A 19,322-nucleotide genomic window follows, 5' to 3' on the forward strand; every position below is an offset into this window, starting at 1 on the left:
GTAAGGAGACCACTGTTGTTTTGAAAGTTGTACAAGTTTTCTCTTATACACTATCCCAGGAACCTTCCATTCTGTCTCCCATTCAAAGGAGCCAAAGTTAGGAGAGGCCTGGAGATCACTCTGAAAGAAGGCGCTCACCACAGGCAAACCATAAACTAATGGCAGAGGCAGGATTAGAACCCAGGGATCCTACTCTAGCCCAGGTCTCCTTTCAAGTCCTTGGGTCCCTAGTCTCAGCTTTCCTGGACCACTGCAGTCTTCCAGCTGATCGCGCCTGACTCTGATCTCTCCTTATAAACTTGTTCCAACATGATAGTGTCCCCATCAGAATGTGTAGCTCCTGTAGAGGTGAGTCCTGGGACCGATCCAGCTGTGGTCTATCCAGGGCAGCACAGACCACACCACATGATGGTCACATGATGGTCTAGCAGCACGGCATCGATCTTGACTTTTCCTTCCTATTAGAACTGGCTTGCTGTCACCTTGAGGGGTTGCCATCTGGTTCCTGATTGTGCCTCTCACTGAAGAGGTGGCCTCTCCTTGAGTAGTTAATGACAGGAAGTTGGTCAAAGTGACCCAGTCTGATCTGGGGTGGCTCCAAACTTTAGGGAAGGTTTTTGTTTGTTTGTTTTTCTTTTCTCTCTTCTCAGTGCTGGAGAATGGAACGGAAGGCTTCCCTCCACGCAAGACAAGTGTTCTACCCACTGAACTACACCCTCAGCTCTAGAGCGTTCTTTATGGGCTCATTCTCCTGAAGGTCTACCCAACTGGAGTTAAATGTAATTCCTTCAAATTCATTGTACCACAAAATTTGTAATCATGTTTCATACGAGCCAGGTCTTGGGTGGACTAGGGGCTGAGGGGAACCAGCAGATCTGTTCCACACGTGGATCCTTCAGAGGAGACCTAAGGGTTCATGCCCGCAGATGATGTTGTCTTGCTTAGTAGACATAAATATAGTAACAGGGAACAGATCACATCTCCTTTTTGGGTGGCAGCCTGCAGATGGCTGGAGACAGCCACCACACCCTTCTCCAGGCCACTTACACATGTCACGTAATGCCCAGATCCTCAGCATTCTGGTCCCCTCCTTCAGACATGTTTCAGTGTGAGTGTCTCTCTCAGACGTGGGGCCTAGAATTGAGTCCTGTGGTCTAGCTGGGATCTCTCTAGGGCGAAGCTTTTCCACCTCTAGTTTTGGTTGTCAGAATGTATTCGCCATCTTGCCACACCCCATTGCATCATTGAGCTCAAGGTCAAGTAAAAATCTTGAATCCATTTTCATGGAAACTGCTCTTAATCTAGATTCTTCTAGACCACATTTTGAGCATGAAAGTCTCATGGAGACACTCTCTCTTGTTACCAGCCCCCCCCCCATGTGACTGTTAAGTGTAAAGAAACGTAAAATTAAGCTGGGCATGGGGGCATACACCTTTAATCCCAGGCAGGCAGATTTCTGAGTTCGAGGCCAGCTTGGTCTACAGAGTGAGTTCTAGGACAGCCAGGGCTACACAGAGAAACCCTGTCTCAAAAACAAACAAACAAACAAACAAACAAACAAGAACGTAAAATTAGGTGTGAAGTTTCTCAGTGCACCCATCACATCCTAACTGCGCAGTAGCCACAGGTTGCCGGCAGCTGCAGACAGTAGGATCATAGAAATTTCTCTCAGACACCTCTGGTATGGACCGCAGGATCATACCTTACACATATTCTGCATGGCAGCTTCTTCTGTAAGTTCCAGCTCAGTCTTCAAGCCTGTTGAGATCTTCTGGAAACTTATTCTGGTTTCCACAGTGTTCTCTCTGTCTCTTGCTCTCTGTCTCTCCTAATAGCAGCAGATCTGATTAGCAGTTCATATTTCCTCCACTTCATCCAAAACCAGTGATAACAACCCCTCGCCCCAGAGCAGAGGGCATCGGAACCACGCCGGTGCCATGAGATAGTTGTTTAATAAATTAGGTCTCTGAATCAGGGTCTGTGCTTGGTATCAGGAAACTACATGGAGACAGAAAACGCCCATAAACAGAGTCCTGTCGTGGTGGGTGCTGACTCAATTACTGTCACCTCACATTCAGGGCTGGCCTGATGGCTACATATGGGAGTTCAAAATCAGCCTCCAGGATCCTGCCTCTGCCACTTTTCAAGCTCCTTAGTGACTTTGTGCTAACGTCTACCGCCTGGCGAAACTTTAGGGATGAAAAAAGAGATATGGAAGTATTTCTTCCACGCCTTGGTTTCCTTAGTTTTGTCCTCTCAGTTTATCAGTGTCCCTGGAGGTCCAAACCAGGCCTCCCCTTCTGGATTTATCTATTCAGCTGTTTGATTCCAATCTGCTCTTACCATCCTGTACTAGAGCGGTGGGGGCGGGGAGGAGGCGATGGGACCGCAGTGAAGAACCAGAATTACTGGCCTGGCCTCTGATTCTGTGCTACCTGGGGCAGACTCAGGCGGATCCCAGCAACCACTTAAGATAAGGTAAGGTCACAAGAGGTGAAGGTGTTTACATTTTAGAGTCATTTGCCTAGGTTGTTACCCATGTAGCGACCTAGTAAAACCCCATAAGTTCTTACATCTACTTCTTCCTTCTTTTCTCCCCTTCAAAGTCTAACAAAGGAGGCTTGGTATTCCTGGCCCTTGCTCTGGGAACCCAAGCTCAGTTTCTTCAGCTCTATGCTAACCCCATAGGCGCCAGGCCTTCTATGGATGCTAGTCTAGGTTCACTGTTTTGGTTACTTTGTCCTTTCCCTAGTCTTAGCTTTCCGTGTGTGTTCAAGGCAGTACCTTCGGGCAGGAGCCTGATAAGGTCCAGGGCGAATATAATCCTAATTCAGAGAAAAGCTTGACTTTGGGCGTGCTTAGGCCTGTGGGTCCCAGGGTCTTGGGACCAGGGACTCGGCCCTCGCTGAGCGTCCAGAGAGTGCCAAAGGACTGCCACCTGAGACTGGTTGGAAAGAGCTGCATGGCCCTCCACAGCTCCGGCTGCTTAAGAACAATAGGAGGGAGGCTGAAGGGTAGTGGGCGTCGGCCAGGTCCCTGCTGGAGGGAGAGGAGGCCAGTGGTGCTGCTGGACCCCCAGGTTAGCCCAGGCTACCGGTCTGAACGCCAAGCTTTAGGTCAAAGGCGAGGTGAAGCGGACTTGGTGCCGGTGGCGACTCTCTAGGAGGTGGAGTAAGGCCGAGCCCACGGGGCTGGGACCTGGAGGGAGAGGAGGCTCCGTGGAGAGTCTGGTCTTCGTGGTCCCTCTGCTCGACCCGGCCTCTGAGCTCTGCCTAGGCTCAGGTAGGGCGCCTGTCCCACGTGGGGGAAGCCAGGGGCGCGGGCTCGCGGGGCGCACACCCCTCCGAGTTCCCCTCCCTAGGATCGGACTCGCCTGCTCCGGGGCAGCTCGGCTCTCGGGGCCAGTGGGTCGCGCTCGCTGCTCGCACACCCTTCGGACGCTGCCTGACCGGGATCGTCGCCGCCTCCTCCCAGGGAGCTGGCGGGGCGGGGCGGAGGGGGAAAGGGGGTGTGCGGAGCCGGCAGGGAGGGGGCTGAGCGCCGTGGGAGGGAGAGAACGAGCGAACGAGCGAGCGAGAGAGCGGGGCATTTCTGCGCAGCTCCGGAGCGTCTTGGAGCCTGCCTGGGCGGCCACTGGACGAGGGGACAGAGAGACAGACAGACAGAGGGCTCCCGGAAGCCGCGCCGCCGCCGCCAGGTTAGCAGGGCGCGGAGACCGAGCAGGCTGTCGCTACGTCCCGAGCTCGCGTGCTGGAGGACGTGCGTGGCCGGAGCTACGATTCGTGTCTTTGAGGGTACGTGTGTCGGGGTCCACATCTCCGGGTGTGCGTTGAATGTGAACGCGTGTGTGTCTGTGGATCGGTGCGAGTGGCGTGTACGTGCGTGTGCATCTGAGTAAGGGGCTGGGTGGTGTGCTAATCTGGGTGAGGGTCTGTGTGCCCGCGTTTGCTTATCCGCGTATGTGCCTAGAGAGGGTGTGTCCCAATGTGTAACAGTGTGTACATCTGGATGAGGGAGTGTGCCTATGCTGATGGCTTCGCTTGTGGCTGAAGCCTATGGCGGGTGTGTGTGAGTGTTCGTGTGTGTGTGTGTGTGTGTGTGTGTATTTCACTGTGTGCACGCCAGTGTGACTCCCCGTGTGTGTGCGCGTGTGAGGGCGGGTGTGCACCCGCGTAGCCCCTGTGTGCGTGTGCTCGGCTTTGTCTCCGCACTGCCGGGAGGAAGGGGGTGGGGGCGGCGGCCAAAGCGCTGGCGTCGCCCGGAGCCCGGCACTGGCCGAGGAAGTGGGTAGCAGCAGCGGCGGGGGCGTCTTAGCTGAGTGGAGACTCCCTGCTGGCAGGTGGGCAGCCACACCCGGGGTACGGGAGAGCCCTACTGACAGTGGAGCCTGGTTCCCGGCAGAGCTGAAGCAGAGGGCGTGGCCTGCTCAAATCCCGGGTGTGTGTTTGTGTGGGGTGGGGTGGGGTGGGGGATTAGGTGTGAAGAGGGTGGGTGTGTGCAGGCATGGGTGTGGGGTGTGGGTAGAAGCAACAGCAGCCCCTCAGCGGGGTTCTGAGATATGTTTCCTTGCTGTGTAACAACCATCACCCTGGCCAGTTGCAGCCCAGCCTGGTTAGGTACCCTCCACCCTCACCCTGGACACTGGGAAGGGCAGCAGCTCAGGTACTAGAAAGACTGATCACTATCATAAATGGGCAGCGCCCCACTCCAAGGAATCCCGTCTCAGAAGGTCTCCGTACTTTGAGCGAGATGTGTATCTGTATCTCTTCCCCCTGTTTTGGGCACTGCATGCATGTCTAGTCTGGGTGCGTGTGTGCATTCTCCCTGTATATTTCTTGTGTATTTAGGTGCATTTGTACATTTTACTGATGAAGAGTAAATAAGATATCTCTGGATGTATATGTGAATCTGTTTTGATAAGTTCTGGTATATCTGTTTTTATGAGTGTGTGGAGCTGTTTGTGTATTGGCGAGCCAGGATGGGGACAGTAAGAGAAGTGCCATTTTGCTGCTAACTGGAACAGAATAGAAAGCCCCCCTATATCTGAAAAACAAGATTACAAGGAAGTTTGGGGATTTAGTCACTGTCTGCTGGGTTCAGATACTGGTACTGAAATGTAGGTAGACTAGGCTTGTCAAGGATCCAGGGAGACCGAGAATCTCACAGAGGGAAGGAAGGAGGGCGCACAAGCCCCAGCCTTCCTTCTCCTGGCTCTTCTAACTTCACTCCTTGCTGCTTGGCTTGTGTACAAGGATAAGTGTGCAGGCTTTGGAGTGAAGAGGGAGAGCGCAGGGAGTGTAAAAGGGAGCCAGTGCAGGGGTGGGAGGGGCGCCCCCCCCCCCCGCAGATTTCTGCAACTCCCCAGCTGCCTCCCTGGCAGAGGCAGCAGAGGCAGGGGAAGCTGGGATTCTTATCCTCTCCCTGAATACACATCTCAAGAGAGCCACGGCCCTGGCAGCTCATAGGTGCTGAAATCTGGTGGTGGTGGTGGTGGTGGGTCTCCTTTTGTGTTTATTTTTATTAAGCTTATTTTCTCATCAAGACCCCGATCTTCCCCTGCCTCAGTTTCTCTGTTTAGGCGGCTAGGGAGCTCAGTGCTGTGTCTTTGAGGCAGGCTGGACTTTGGCTCAAAGCTCCAGACTTGTGTTATTACCAAGATTTAGGAATTCACTGTTCTTTAAAAAAAATGTTATATTTAGTATGTATGTGACCATCAGAGAATAACTTGTGAGAGTCAGGGATTGAACTCGGGTCATCAGGCTTGCTAGGTAATCGCTTTACCCACTGACACATCTTGCTAGCCAGGAATTCAACCTTCTTGCCCCCAGAGATCCTGGCTACACACCTCCCTAACTCCCTCACTAGCGCCCAGACCACCAGTTCCCAGTGTGGTCAGCTTACCATCTGCAGCAAGGTTAGCAGTTTATTAGAAATGCACATTTGGAGCCTCCTGGTAGACACACACAATGCAAAAATCTGGGGATGGGGTTTAGCAGTCTATTTTTTTTTTTTTAAAGATTTATTTATTTATTATATGTAAGTACACTGTAGCTGTCTTTAGACACACCAGAAGAGGGCATCAGATCTCATTACGGATGGTTGTGAACCACCAAGTAGTTGCTGGGATTTGAACTCTGGACCTTCGGGAGAGCAGTCGGTGCTCTTAACCGCTGAGCCATCTCTCCAGCCCGCAGTCTATGTTTTAACAAATGCAAATTATTCTGACCTGTTCTACAACCCTCTAGAGAAGCCAGGAAGTTCTAGGTTGAAATCAGAAGATATCCCTTCTTTTTCACAGCCTGCCATACATGTTCCTGAAGTAGTGTCAAAGCCTACCTGATTAGGCAGGGGTTCTGGCTTCAAGCCCCAGGCCTTCCTGTGGCATTAGACAGATAACTCCTTTGCTGACCAAAGCAAACTCATAGCCTGAAGCTTCCTCTCTGCGCTCTTTTTCCTCAACCCTTACCTTGATTGACAAGAAGGCAGGTACAATCCGGTCCTTGCCCACTTGACTTGGGAATTTGTGCCTGCAGGCCCCTCTGTTTAGCACATCATCCCCTTGCTTCCTCAGACTTGCACATGACAGTGTCTTTTGGGGGAGGGGGCAGGGCTTTGCCGACACCCTAGGTTTGGAGAGCATTTCCCTTCATCCATCCTTAGAGCTCCGGTCTCTCCTACGGCTTGTAAGCCTGTGGAATTAGACTTGAACTTGTGAGTTGCTGGATTGTCTCCCTCACCTAGGCTGTGAATGCCATCTGGGCAGGGATTGCTTGTTCATCATAGTATCCAGCAGAGTTTCTGCCTTTTGATTTGTGTTCCTTAAGCCTGTCACATGAATTAATGTCTAAAGTAGGAAACAAATGGCTGGAGAGATGGCTCTGCGGTTAAGAGCACTGGCTGCTCTTCCAGAGGACCCAGGTTCAGTTCCCAGCACCCACATGGCAGCTCACATCTGTCTGTGACTCACAACTGTCTGTAACTCCTGTTCCAGGGGATCTAACTTCCTCACACATGCAGGCAAAGCACCAATGTACTTCTTTTTTTTTTTTTTTTTTTTTTTAAGTAAACACATTTAAGATAGGACATGATGCTAAGTGATGCCCTTTCTCAAGTGTCTCCTTAAGCTTTGATGGTGTACCAATCCAAGCAGGACATGGATTGGTTTAGGCAGGTCATCTTTTACACTCCCGCTTCTCCTGGCTGTAGACTTGGCTCTCACTGTGTGCCCTCAGCTGTGGTGGCTCTGCCTGGGGAAGGCAGGGGAAAGCCCTTAGGAAACATAGCCTCTCTTGTGTTCTGTGACCTCCTAGAGCCCTATGCATCTGTGCCGAGGATGAGTGAGGAAGGTTTGGGGTGTGACTGCGCACCTCACTTTTCCTCCTTTGCATGTTTCTTCTTTTGTCAAGTGGAGGTGTTGGAGTGAAGGCTCTCACTGCAGTAGTCTCTCCTGGTTCAGTGAGAATTTAGTCCAAGACTCCCCTAGGGGATGTCTACAAGTGACAAGTGCTAACCACATACTTCCCTGTGTTTTTCATACTGAGTTGAGAACTTGCATCTTTTCACTTAAAGGGAGAGCTTTGTGGCTTTTCTGGTGTATCTACATTGCTTACGTCACTAATTCTCATGCATCGGGGACACTACTGTGTAAAGTAAGGGTCGGATACATGTGTGGGGATTCCAGTGCAACAGTTGGTCTGATAACCATGGTGGCTATTGACTGACTGACTGGTAGGTAGCACTTACAGGGCAGACACACTGGACAAGGAATGATTCATGTCTTAAACGGATCAGAGCAGGGAAAAAGATAGCTTTGTCATGCGACTCAGAGCAGTCTACAGCTTAAAACATAGGGATTGTGTTTTTCTGGAATTTTACATTTCATATTTCCAAACCGTAGTTGATAACTGAATCAGAAGAGGAGGGACTCTTATGGTGCCAGAGCCATTCGGGCGTTGCCATATACTAGCTGAGAAAGTGACTCCACCTCTTCCTGTGTCATATCTCTGTACCTGTAAAATGAACCGATATGCGTCTTGGCTTCACGGGGTTGATTTGAGAGTTAAATGAGACTCCACATATGGAGCACTCCGCACAATGTGGGCACAGAGTAAACATTTGGTAAATGTTAGCTGTTGTTACTCTAGTGGCTACCGTACAGTTTTGTTCAGCTGGCTTGAATGCCTTTGTGTTGGGCCCTGGGCCTAGGGAAAGAGAAAGAGTCCAGCAAGGGTCACAGCCTGGGGATGGCAATAGATTAGTAAGGATGCCTTAGCACGGGGATTATGGGCAAGGTGGGGATGGCTGCTCAGGGAGGAAGGGCTTTATGGGGAAGAAAAAGACGGTGGTTGAAGTAAAAGCTGGAGGGTGTAGAGGCAGAGTGAGTGGCTATAGAATTGCAAGAGGCAGAGAGGCTCCACATCTGTGGAAGAGCTCCACCCAGTCATGATGGAGGCCGGGGAAGGGAATTAAGCCAGACCAGGAAAGATGGTATTTGCATTTCAAAAACTGCTCTCCAGGTGGTGGGAGCTGCTGACTTAAGGTAGAAAGGGAGGGTTGGGGAATGAGTCAGGGGTAGGGTTGAGTCTGATAAATCCTGTGGGAGTCATCAGCTCTGTGTGTGTGTGTGTGTGTGTGTGTGTGTGTGTGTGTGTGTGTGTGTGTGTCCAGAAGTCAAGCAGCCCAGAGAGTGGACTGGCCTCTCATGGGCTTTGAGACTGTCTTAACTCTACTGATGCTTGGTGAGGGGTCTATAACGGAGAGCTCTAGATTCTGGGTTACCTTCCTGAAATGTGATAGCTGCCTTCCTTCCTGAGGCCACAGTGCAGGGAGCTCATAGCCGCAGACCTATCTATACTCTCTCAGCTCTGGAAGCCTGACACCCACTATCAGCCAGGTGGTAACTTCTGCTTCCGGAAGTCTGCTCCCTGGTCCCTCCTGACTTCTGGAGGACGTCAGTGGTGGCCTTGACTACCTGGTCTGCTCCTGTCACCAATGTGACTTTCTCCCTCTGGATCATGTGACTTTCTCCCTGTCTGTCTTTGTGGTTCCTTTCTTTTAAGGTTTAGGACCTGCCTTAATCTTCTGTGTTCTCATTTTAATTTAACTAATCACATCTGCCAAGACCCTATTTCCAAATAAGGTCATATTCTGAGGTTCTACTTAGTCGAGCTGGGAAAGGGGTGGGTGTCACTACTCAGCCTACAGGAGGCAGGGAAGAGCATAGTTCTTAGAGTCCTTAAGCCCAGCTCCAAAGTTAGGCTCAACGGAGTGGCCGTGAGCCTTAGGGTGGGTCAGTTACATTTTCTGTCTTAGTTCTTTCCTTTATGAAACAGGGACAGTGGCACAGCTAACTCTGATGTTACACACACGTTCATAGAGGTGGTACACGGTACTCAATTATCACCCCCTCGGGGCTCCCCCGAACTAAGTAGCTTACATTTACTTTGCTCCATTTTCAGATGTGTAGAATCATCTTCTGGAGTCTAGAATTGGTCTAGAATCTAGACCACTCTTGCCAGATTCCAAATCCCAGGAGATAATGAGAAAGCTCTTTGTGAATTGCTTAAGGGTTTGTTGCTGTGATTTTTAATTATAACCTTCATCAGCATAATAACCCTTGGCCATTGCCACATCCGCTGCACCTCATCAGAGCCCAACCCACTCCTCTCCCAGGGAAGGCCTCTCCTTCTCCCTTAAGTAGAGGCTTTGCACGAAGTATTATTATCAGGTTCAGAATTGTAGAAACCAGGGACATGAATCCGGTTGCTGACTTCGTTAGCCTGGGAAGGGAAACTTAGACTAAGACAGATGTGACATTCAAAGCTATCCGCTGCAATTGAAATAACTTAGCTGAGGTTCCTGAACTGTGTGTTTTCCCCAGTTGCAACCTCCATTCCAGAAGCAGGAGTTGAGGGTATGTAGGTACCTAAGGAGGGCTCTGCCTTAGATAGAGGGGAGGCTCCAGCTGGGAAGCCTCAAGGTCTGAAGAGATGGCCCAGTGGTAAGAGCGTTTGTTGGACTTGCAGAGTACTCAGGTTCCATTCCCAGCACCCACATAGTGACTTATATCTGTAAGTCCAGTTCCAAGGGATTCAAAACCCTCTCTAGCTTCATGGACCACTGGGCACACACATGGTATGCATAGATACATGCAGGCATGCACTCGTACACATACACATTTAAACAGAAAAGAAAGAGGCCCTTGGGGTCTGAGTGAGTAAGCAGTAGCTATATGACCGACCTGGTAGGGCTTTTGTTACCAGCCTGGTGGTAACATTCTATATACTGCAGGGGAAGGGGAGGAGACTACCGTGGGCAGCAGTGTGGGAACCAGCCCCTGGAGGCACCTAAGGCTCCAATACTCCATTAACAGGCCAATGTTTCACTGCAGGCTAGGTCCTTGGAGGGCTCAGGAGAAGGTTCAAGGGGAGGGAGCTTATCCTAGTTTGGCAGTTTCCAGTCAATCATCTTTCCCCCAAGCTGGGGCACTCTACCTCATTCTCCCCCCTCCCTTCCTCCTCTGGGTTTTCTCTCACCCCTCTGCCTCTCTATTTCCCTCTCTACCTTCTCCTGAGATTATAGGGTCTAAAGATAAAGTCTGCAAAGCCACTTCGGGTGACTGATTTGGGGCTACCTAGAATTAGAAAGCCTGGGGTTGTCACAGGCTCGCTGCGGTGACTTAGAAATCTCCGCTGTCACTTATCGGCTTCTGCTTCGCACCAGGTGCTGTGCTAAGCGCTTCCAGGGACTTCTGTCTCTTAATCCTTGCCACTACCCAGGGACACAGACTACAATCCCATCACATCACAGGAGGCTAAATAACAGGCCCAGGGCCTACCCAGTGCTCAGCCAGCAAGAAGCACCGCTGGGGTTTAAGTCTTGATCAGGCCAAAGCCCACGGGTGCTTTTGAGTCTTTCTTGGGGCCCGAGAGAACATTTAGGGCCACAGATGTTGCACATGCTTGTTCAAATTCTAAGAGCAAATCTTTCATTCTGCACACAGAGACTTCAAGCCGGTGCTTTGCCACAGTGTTAGTGGCTCCGGGCCCCAGGGCTGGCCACACCTGATACCTTGTTCTGGGCAGCCGCCTGCCCATCTTTGAGAGAGGTATGACATCAGAGGGAGGTCGCAGGACAGGTTTGAAGGTCCTTTGATTTTATTTTTAACTTATCTATTTATTTTTGAGACAGTGTTTCATTATGCGGCCTTGGATGTCCTGGAACTTACTATATAGACAGGCCTCAGAATCACAGAGATCCTCCTGCCTCTGCCCCTGAGTGCTAGAATTAAAAGCATGAGCCACCACACCTGGCTTCCTCGGCTTTTTTCTTAGTCATCTCCTCACTATCTCCCTTAACTTCTCATAGTGGATGTTGAGTCTTCCAGTTAAAGCAACTCGTTGTCTCCAAATCAGTTAGTTGTCTGCAGAAGGGCTATGGGGACTTGATTTAAGGATTCCCTGGCTGGCTTAAAGATGGCTGGAACTCTGGAGGAAAGGAATGGGGAAGTAGAGGTCAGAGCCAGGAGTCCCAGGGTCCCCTTTACTAGAAGGGAGAAGGCAGAGTACGAGGCAGAGCAGTGAGAACTGCCTCTCCTTCCAAGTCCAGCTCAGGGGTCCAGACTCCCCCACAGGCATGCTGTTGACCTCAGCGCAGTACCTGAGGGCAGCTATGGTCTTACGCTGGATACCCATCCCCACTCTTGCCCATTGACTATCAGCTGAGTAGCCCAGGCTAGCTTAGCCACCACCTGCCTGCTTGCCTGAGACCTTGACCAAGGAGTTTTTACAATGTCTAGCCACAGAGGCCTCTCCACAGGCAAAGGGGGCAGAAACGGACTATGAAAAATCGTTTATTTAAGGGAAGTCTCGTGCCCCTAAGACCCTATAGGGTCTCCAAACAGCAGGGTCTTTAGACATTGTTCTTGCTAGAAACAATGCAGGAGGGGTGGTTGTACTTCCAGGACTCACATCAGAGGCAGCTGTAAACTTGTGAAGTAGCAGGCATACTGAGGAGACTCTGCACTGTCCCCAGGAGGGGACCCACGTGAATTCTCTGAGTCTTTATGTCACCCGTGAAAGTTTACGGTTGTCTCTTCAGTGTTGTTTGTTTGTTTTTGTTTTCTTTCTTTCTTTCTTTCTTTCTTTCTTTCTTTCTTTCTTTCTTTCTTTCTTTCTTTCTTTCCATGTCAGATGGGTAATGTGCCCACGTCGTAATAAGGTTTATGGGTGGCGCACATCACGCAATGGCGTGAACACCCAATCATCTCGCTTTATGAACCAGAAAGGATCTTGTTTTTGTTTTCTGAGACAAAGTTTCTCTGTGTAGCCCTGGCTATCCTGGAACTCACTCTGTAGACCAGGCTGGCCTCAAACTCAGAAATCCACCTGCCTCTGCCTACCGAGTGCTGGGATTAAAGGCGTGCGCCACTACAACCTGGCCTAACTGTTTGTTTTCAAGACAGTATCTCAGTCTTAGTCCAGGCTGACCTGGAACTTGCGGCATTTCTCCTGCCTCAGCCTCCCAGCTGCTAGGGTAACGGGTTGTGAGGCATCCTGCTTAAGCTTCAGGATTTTTATGGAGTTAGAATTAAGGTCTAGAGAGGAATCAACAGGGGGCGACCGGCGGGACCATGCAGAGAGATGGTTTCAGTCTAGTGTCTTGGTACACTGCTGGCTAGTCTTGCTATGAAGGTGACAAGTGACTGTGGATCAGTCCCTTTCTCTGTCTGAACCTCAGTTTTCCCATGGAAGGTGGGGGCTGAGCAGGATAAAATAGCAAGGCTCCGTGCAGCTTTGATCTGTGGCTCTGGAAGTCATGGGTCTTGCTGCTCTTCTCCTTTTGGGCCTCTGTGTCACCTGCCCCGACCTGTCCTCAGCATCACTGTCTCCTGAGAATGGACAGCGAGCCAGGATCCAGTCCTCTTGTCCCCTCCCATGTGTCAAACCACATGCCTGGGCGGGCAGGTCCCCACTCAGTCTCCCCGACTACGCCCACTTGCCAGAGGTGCAGCAGGTGCCTGTGGGTCTGGGCAAGTTCAAGGTGGTTTCTCTGCGGGGGTTCTCTGGATACCTGGACTAGTGCCAAGTGGAGGGGGAGCAGAACTCCTTTCCGGAGGCTCGCGGGGCATGCCCGGTACTCACCTGTGTTCTTCTTTGCCCTTGCTTCTCCGTTCCTTCCTGCCAAGACTGTCAGCCGTGCCTGTCAAAATCCCATATGTCTTTTTCAGGGCTCTGCTTCCATGCCAGCCTCTGGTCCACAAAGCTTCACAGGCCGTCCTCCACTTCACAGTGAGCTTTTCTTTACCTCTACAGTTCTGCTGGGTCTTAGCTTTATCTGAGAGGTGTCAGGTCTCTTTTACTACTGAGGAGTCTCATGCCTCATTCTTTGCTCCCCAGACCCCCACATAGGGCCGTTTACAGAGCAGGTGCTTAATCCAGACCTAGAGCTGCCTGCAGCCTTGAGCTGGGCCGGTTTCTTTGAAACCCCTGTGGCCCACATCAGTCACTGGCTGGCCAGGACATCTCACATAGTTCCTCTCCTTTATTTGTGGGTTGGAGAGAGGCCAAGCAGGGCAATAGCTAAGAACTTAAATTCCACTCCCGATGCCTTCGTTCGTTTGTGGACTGTGTGACTTTGGACAAATCACTTCTGCTCTCTGCCTCTTGGTTTTCTCAGGTTAAAACCTGAGAAAAGGTTTTAACCCTGTCTCAAAAACAAAACAAAACAAAACAAAAACAAAAACAAAAAACAAAAACAAAAAAACCCACACAACCAAACCAAATAAACAAAACCAAAGAGATCAGGCTGGATGTGAGGGTAGGTACACACCTGTAATTCCAGCACTTGTCCGACTGAGGCAGGAGGATTGTACATTTGAAGCCAACATGAACTATATAGAAATCCTATCTCAATCTGCCACCCCCCCCCGCATACCCCCCCCAAAGCCAAACAGAACTAATCTGAAGAAGTAGAACTGGGGGCGTGGAGACACAGCTGACGCGATGTACAGGGTCTGCAGAGCAGGGCAGAGAGTCAACGCCCAGTACACGGGCACACTCCATGGCTTTCAAATTAGTGATTATTGTTGCCTTTACTGTTTGAGCAAATAGAGGGTTTTCTCATGGCTAGTGTGAAAGAGATTGACGTCTTTACAGAAGGACTGAGGTCTTTGGGGTCTTCTGTCACGTAGGGGCTGTGAGACTCTAGCACAAGGAGCCGGCATCTAGCAGAGATGTGACGGAGTGAGCCGAAGAGTGGGTTGTAGGGAACAGACACCACGCCGCTAGGCTGGAAGGGCATGAGGTAGCATAACAGGAGTCTGGATGCAGGTGCGTCCGGTGCAGTGGGGGTGGGGTGGGGGAGGTTGGTGGGGGTGGGAGGAGGATGGTGGGGGTGGGGGTTGGGGGAGTGGTGATTACATGTTTATATGCAGGAAGGAACAGAGTGGAAACCTACAGCCCCAGTCTCCATGAGTGTGTGTGGGGCTCTGGAGGAGGGGGAGAAGCAAGCTTCATTTTGCCAAGAATAAGGCTTTGTAGGACTGATGGTTCTCGATGCCTCAGCTGAGGGGGATGGGGGGGGGTCGGGAAGCAGGGCTGGGAGGGAGTTTAGTTAGGTAGTGAGGAGCCAGGGAAGGTTGCTTAGCAGAAGTGGCCGTCGATATTTAGTTCCTCTCTAAGGTGGTAAGAACGGAGGTGGTCTTCAGTTCTAGGCCTTTGCAGAGCTGCCTGTGGACAAGTCAGGATTCGAACCCCTGTTCTGTCTGAATTTAAAGCAGAAAATGACCCCAGAAATGTCAGAATCTCCAAAGACCAGAGAACCAAAAGAATAAAAGGTCTACCCTGCTAACACCCCCATTAGACAGATGGGAAACAGAGGCCCGCAGCTGAGAGCCTTGTGGGAAATGGCCCCTGAGCCTGTGGTGGGATTGGGTCTAGGTCTGTGTTGGGGGTTGGGCGAAGGGTGAGGTGGGTGCCAGAAATCCAAGGAGAATTGGACTGCTGATCCAGCGTCAGGTTGGGAGCCATCTGTTGCCAGGGGTATGGGATCCAGGTGAGTGGGATGTGTGGGCTGGAGCCGCCATCATTCCGGGCCTTCCTCCCGGAAAAGGAGAAAGGGCTGGTTAGGTGGGAGCCGAAGGCATGTTGAGATGTGGGGGAAGTCAAGGGGTGGGCCTTAGAAGTGGAGGCAGTTGCCAAGCAGCCAGAGATGTGGAAAAGAGCAGAGCCACTGGCAAGCTCTGCTGGTGGCTTGGCCCTGTCCAGCCTGGTGCATGGTAGCTTGGCCCTGTCCAGCCTGGTGCATGGTGGTAGGATCTCACCTCTTACAAGGAGTCAGGACTCCCAAGGTCATGATTGGAAGCCTAGATCAAGAGTGGCCGTCAGGGCTGAAGACTTCAAAGCCATGTTCCTGGCATGCCCTCCGTGGGCACTGCCCTAGGATTTGTGCCATCAAAAGGGTCAAGGGACACCCAGCCCAAGATAGTGTTCCTTACTGCTTCTGCCAGTCAGCCCACCCGGCCGGGCCTGTTTTATTCCACTTGACTTCTATTCTTTCTTTCTTTCTTTCTTTCTTTCTTTCTTTCTTTCTTTCTTTCTTTCTTTCTTTTTTTTTTTTTTTGAGACAGGGTTTCTCTGTATAGCCCTGGCTGTCCTGGAACTCACTTTGTAGACCAGGCTGGCCTCGAACTCAGAAATCTGCCTGCCTCTGCCTCCCGAGTGCTGGGTTTAAAGGCGTGCGCCACCACTCCCAGCTTACTCTTTATTTTCTTATTAAAAATATTTACCGATTAACCACCAACTGCGAATCAGGCGTTGCCTCTGACTTTGCTGGAGGGAGCCACACTGGCAGGGACAGCCCCCTTCCTCTTCTCAGCCACCTGACCTCAGCTGCCCAACTTCCTCCAAGTCCTCTTAGCTCCAGGTTGGATTTTTTGCTGGATTTACCTTCTGCTGAGCTGAAAACCGGAGTTAATTGTTAAACCTAATGGCGGCTGAGTTTCACCCCTCTGGGCTGGCTGGAAGGGGGCTGTGCTGGCCTCGGTCTCCAGGAGAGGGGTGGAGCCACCCAGGTTTTTCTGGCCTGGGCCTGCTACCTCTTCCCTACTGTGAGGTCTGTCTCTGGGGCTCCTTCCTTCCCAGGGGCAGCCTGCCACTTGGACATTTTCCCCCCTGCCTCCAGCAGAGGTGACCTTGGGAGGTAAGTATAAACCCTGGCCCGGATCCAAGAGCTTCTGCCTGAGCGCTCTTGGGAAGGCTGGGAGATCTGAGGGTTCCTAGCCCAGGGGGCCCACCCAGAACGCAGGAAGTCAGTGTGCTGAGCTGGCTTCAGTGAGGAGAGACGAGGAAGAGGTCAGAGTAACCTCTGCCCTCTGTACTCTACAGAGACCCCACTGAAGGCAGCCGTGTAGTGAGCCTCTCTCCTGCTCACCTCCCCCTTTAGCCTCCTTACCTGATTTCTTGTTCCAGGCCCTTCCTCGCCCTCACACTGGAAGAGCAGGCCTCCTTGAGAATAGGGCAAAGGCTTATTTCTTCTCTAGAAGCAGAGCCTGGGGCAGGCCCCAGACAAATGTTAGGTACAAGGCAGCTCAAACTGCCAGGTCATCAGGCCCTGTCAAAACTGGTGACCACTCTGAGCCATGCTGTCAGCCCTCTATCCCTCTGGTCCCTCTGTCACCAACGCTGACTATGATAGACCCCCAGGGGTGGATATTAATACCGGGCTCAGCAGGGGTTGAGAAATGAGTAGACACCATTCTATTCTGGCGCAGCTGTACCTCTGAGGCTTAGCTCTGGGCCAGAGCCAAGGAGACCACTCGCTGCCTTACACCCCAGGACCTGCTGTAGACGGAGGGCCTACAACTGGAGCCAGTCGCATGTGGCTACTGAGCATTCCAAATGTGGCTAGGGAGGCCAAGGAACTGGATTTTAAATTCTGTTAACTCTTTCATTTTATTTACCAGTTAGATATTTAAACCAACACTCCATTCAGTTGTAGACAGACTTCAGTGAAGATTAGGGAAGTCAGATTTGTGAGTGTAGTTTTTCAATGTTTAAAAGCTAAATATTTGAAAACACACACTAGATCTAGAAGATTTAGCATGAAAAAAGAATAAAAGATATCTAAATAGTATATATTGATTATCTGTTGAAATTTACATATCAAGTTCAAGGGATTATATAAATGAATTTCACCCATTTCTTTATCCTTTCTTTAAAAGTGTATAATTACTTTTTTTTATATTTCATGTTTAGATTACACTGTTTTTTTTTTTTTTTTTTTTTTTAAGTCGTGGGTCTCTAGTCTTGGGTTTCCATTGCTGTGATGAAACACCATGACCAAAGCAACTTGGAGAGGAAAGGGTTTATTTGGCTTACACTTTCATATCATTGTTCATCATCAAAGGAAGTCAGGATAAGAACTAAAACAGGGCAGGAACCTGGAGGCAGGAGCTGATGCAGAGGCCATGGAGGGGTGCTGCTCACTGGCTTGCTCCTTTTGGCTTGCTCAGCCTGCTTTCTTATTTGGCCAGGATGAGTTATAGAGCCCAGGGATGGACCCACCCACAATGGCTGGGTCCTCCATCCCCAATCACTAATTAAGGAAATGCCCTACAGGCTTGCCTGTAACTGGTCTTATGGAGGCATTTTCTTTGTTGAGGTTCCCTCCTTTCTGATAACTCTAGCTGGTGTCAAGTTAACTAAAACTAGCCAGCATCATCTCTCTCTGTCCTCCTGCCTCGGGCTCCCCAGTAGCTTCGATGGCAAGCACCTGTGCCCACCTTACATGGTATTTCTACTGGACAATGTTAGTTTTTTTTCATTAATTAATTGATTAATTAATTTACATTCCAATCAGAGCTTCCCTACCCTCCTCTTCTTCCAGTCCCTCCCTCTCCCCGTCCCTCCCCCAACCCCATTCCCTTTCTCCTCAGGCAGCCCAGTTAGGGGAAAGGGATCCAAAGGCAGGCAACAGAGTCGGAGACAGCTCCTGCTCCTCCTGTTAGGAGAGCAACATGAAGATGAAGTTGCCTCTCTGTTACATATGTGTAGGGGACCTGTGGACAATGTTGTTAGAGCCAGGGTTGAATTGGACACGTTCCAATAACAATCTAAGGCACAAGTTTGAGGAGATTTGAGGAGACAGAGCAGGCCTGATATTCCTTACACACACACACACACACACACACACACACACACACACACACACACCCCAGCCCTGGAGGAATGCTTTTCCGAAGGGTGCCACCCTGGAGAATCCCATAGCTTCCACGGTAACGATGCTTCTCGTTGTGACCATGCCACCTGTGCTGTGTGACATTGGGTACTTTACGCTGCTGAGGCATAGTCTGTCATCTGTCACTGAGACTGATGGCACCGGAGAAATGACTCCAAGAATCATCTCGCAGAGCTGGCACACCTGATTCAGATTGGCAGTGGCTGCTGTTGCCACCGATTGTGAGGGTGTTGCTGCTACCGCCACACCCACTGCTTGGATTTGCTTGTACCATTTGCCTGGCTGAGGAATGGACCAGAGAGAAGCCACAGAAGCTGGGATGGGGAGTTGGCGATGCTTTGTGTGTTTTCTCAATAAATGGTTTACCTTTAAGGGACCTCTTTGGGGCGTCCTTGGCCTTTTCGTGGCAGTGACCAGGCAAAGATTAAACCCCCCTTTTGCAGATGAGGAAGTTGAGGCCTTCCCAAGGAAGATTTCCTAGCTACATAGACAAAGGCACAAGTGCAGGACTTCCTGTCCTTGTTGTCATGATGTTGGGGCCAGTGTCTCTTTCTTTAGGTAGTTATAGGATACAGGAGCAGGTAAAGAGTGGTATTATTAGTCCCCTGTAACGGAAAAGGGTTATCTTGCTTTTCTTTCTGTTGTGATGGTAAAAACCATCACCAAAAGCAAACTGGGGAGGGAAGGGTGCACTCAGCTTATACAAGCCATGTCACAGTCCATCCCTGAGTGAATCACATCAGAAACTTCAAGGCAGGACCTGAAGGAGAAACCATGGAGGTCGCTGCTTACTAGTCTGCTCAGCCTGCTTTCTTATATAACCCGGGACCACCTTCCAGGGGTGGCATACCCATAGTGGGTTAGGTCCTTCCCACCTCAATCATTAATCAAGAAAGTGCCCCACAGACTTGCCTCCCGGCCAATCTGATGGAGGCAGTTCCTTAACTGACATTCCCTCTTCCAAGATGACCCTAGCTTGTATCATGTCGACAAAAAGCCAACCAGTACAGTGTCTTTTTATGTTTGTTATTGGTGTGTGTGTATGCGCGTGTGTGTGTGTGTGTGTGTGTGTGTGTGTGTGTATC

General features: G+C 50.6%; 1 protein-coding gene and 1 non-coding gene across 3 annotated transcripts in view; one reads left to right on the forward strand and one right to left on the reverse strand.

Moving 5' to 3' along the window:
* Positions 1–3,554: 3,554 nt before the first annotated feature.
* The window catches only part of Epb41l1 (erythrocyte membrane protein band 4.1 like 1), a 125,048-nt gene continuing 109,280 nt past the window's right edge, over positions 3,555–19,322 (forward strand). For both annotated transcript variants that reach the window (XM_029537146.1, XM_021194661.2), the window contains exon 1: positions 3,555–3,794. The gene's annotated coding sequence lies outside the window, so the exon portion shown is untranslated. The remainder of the gene's footprint in view (positions 3,795–19,322) is intronic.
* Positions 12,186–12,289, reverse strand: LOC115063770. Its single transcript, XR_003843641.1, has one exon. It is a non-coding gene; the product is annotated as a small nucleolar RNA U13 (small nucleolar RNA).

The sequence above is a fragment of the Mus pahari genome, chromosome 3, assembly GCF_900095145.1.
Source record: "Mus pahari chromosome 3, PAHARI_EIJ_v1.1, whole genome shotgun sequence".
Taxonomy (NCBI): domain Eukaryota; kingdom Metazoa; phylum Chordata; class Mammalia; order Rodentia; family Muridae; genus Mus; species Mus pahari.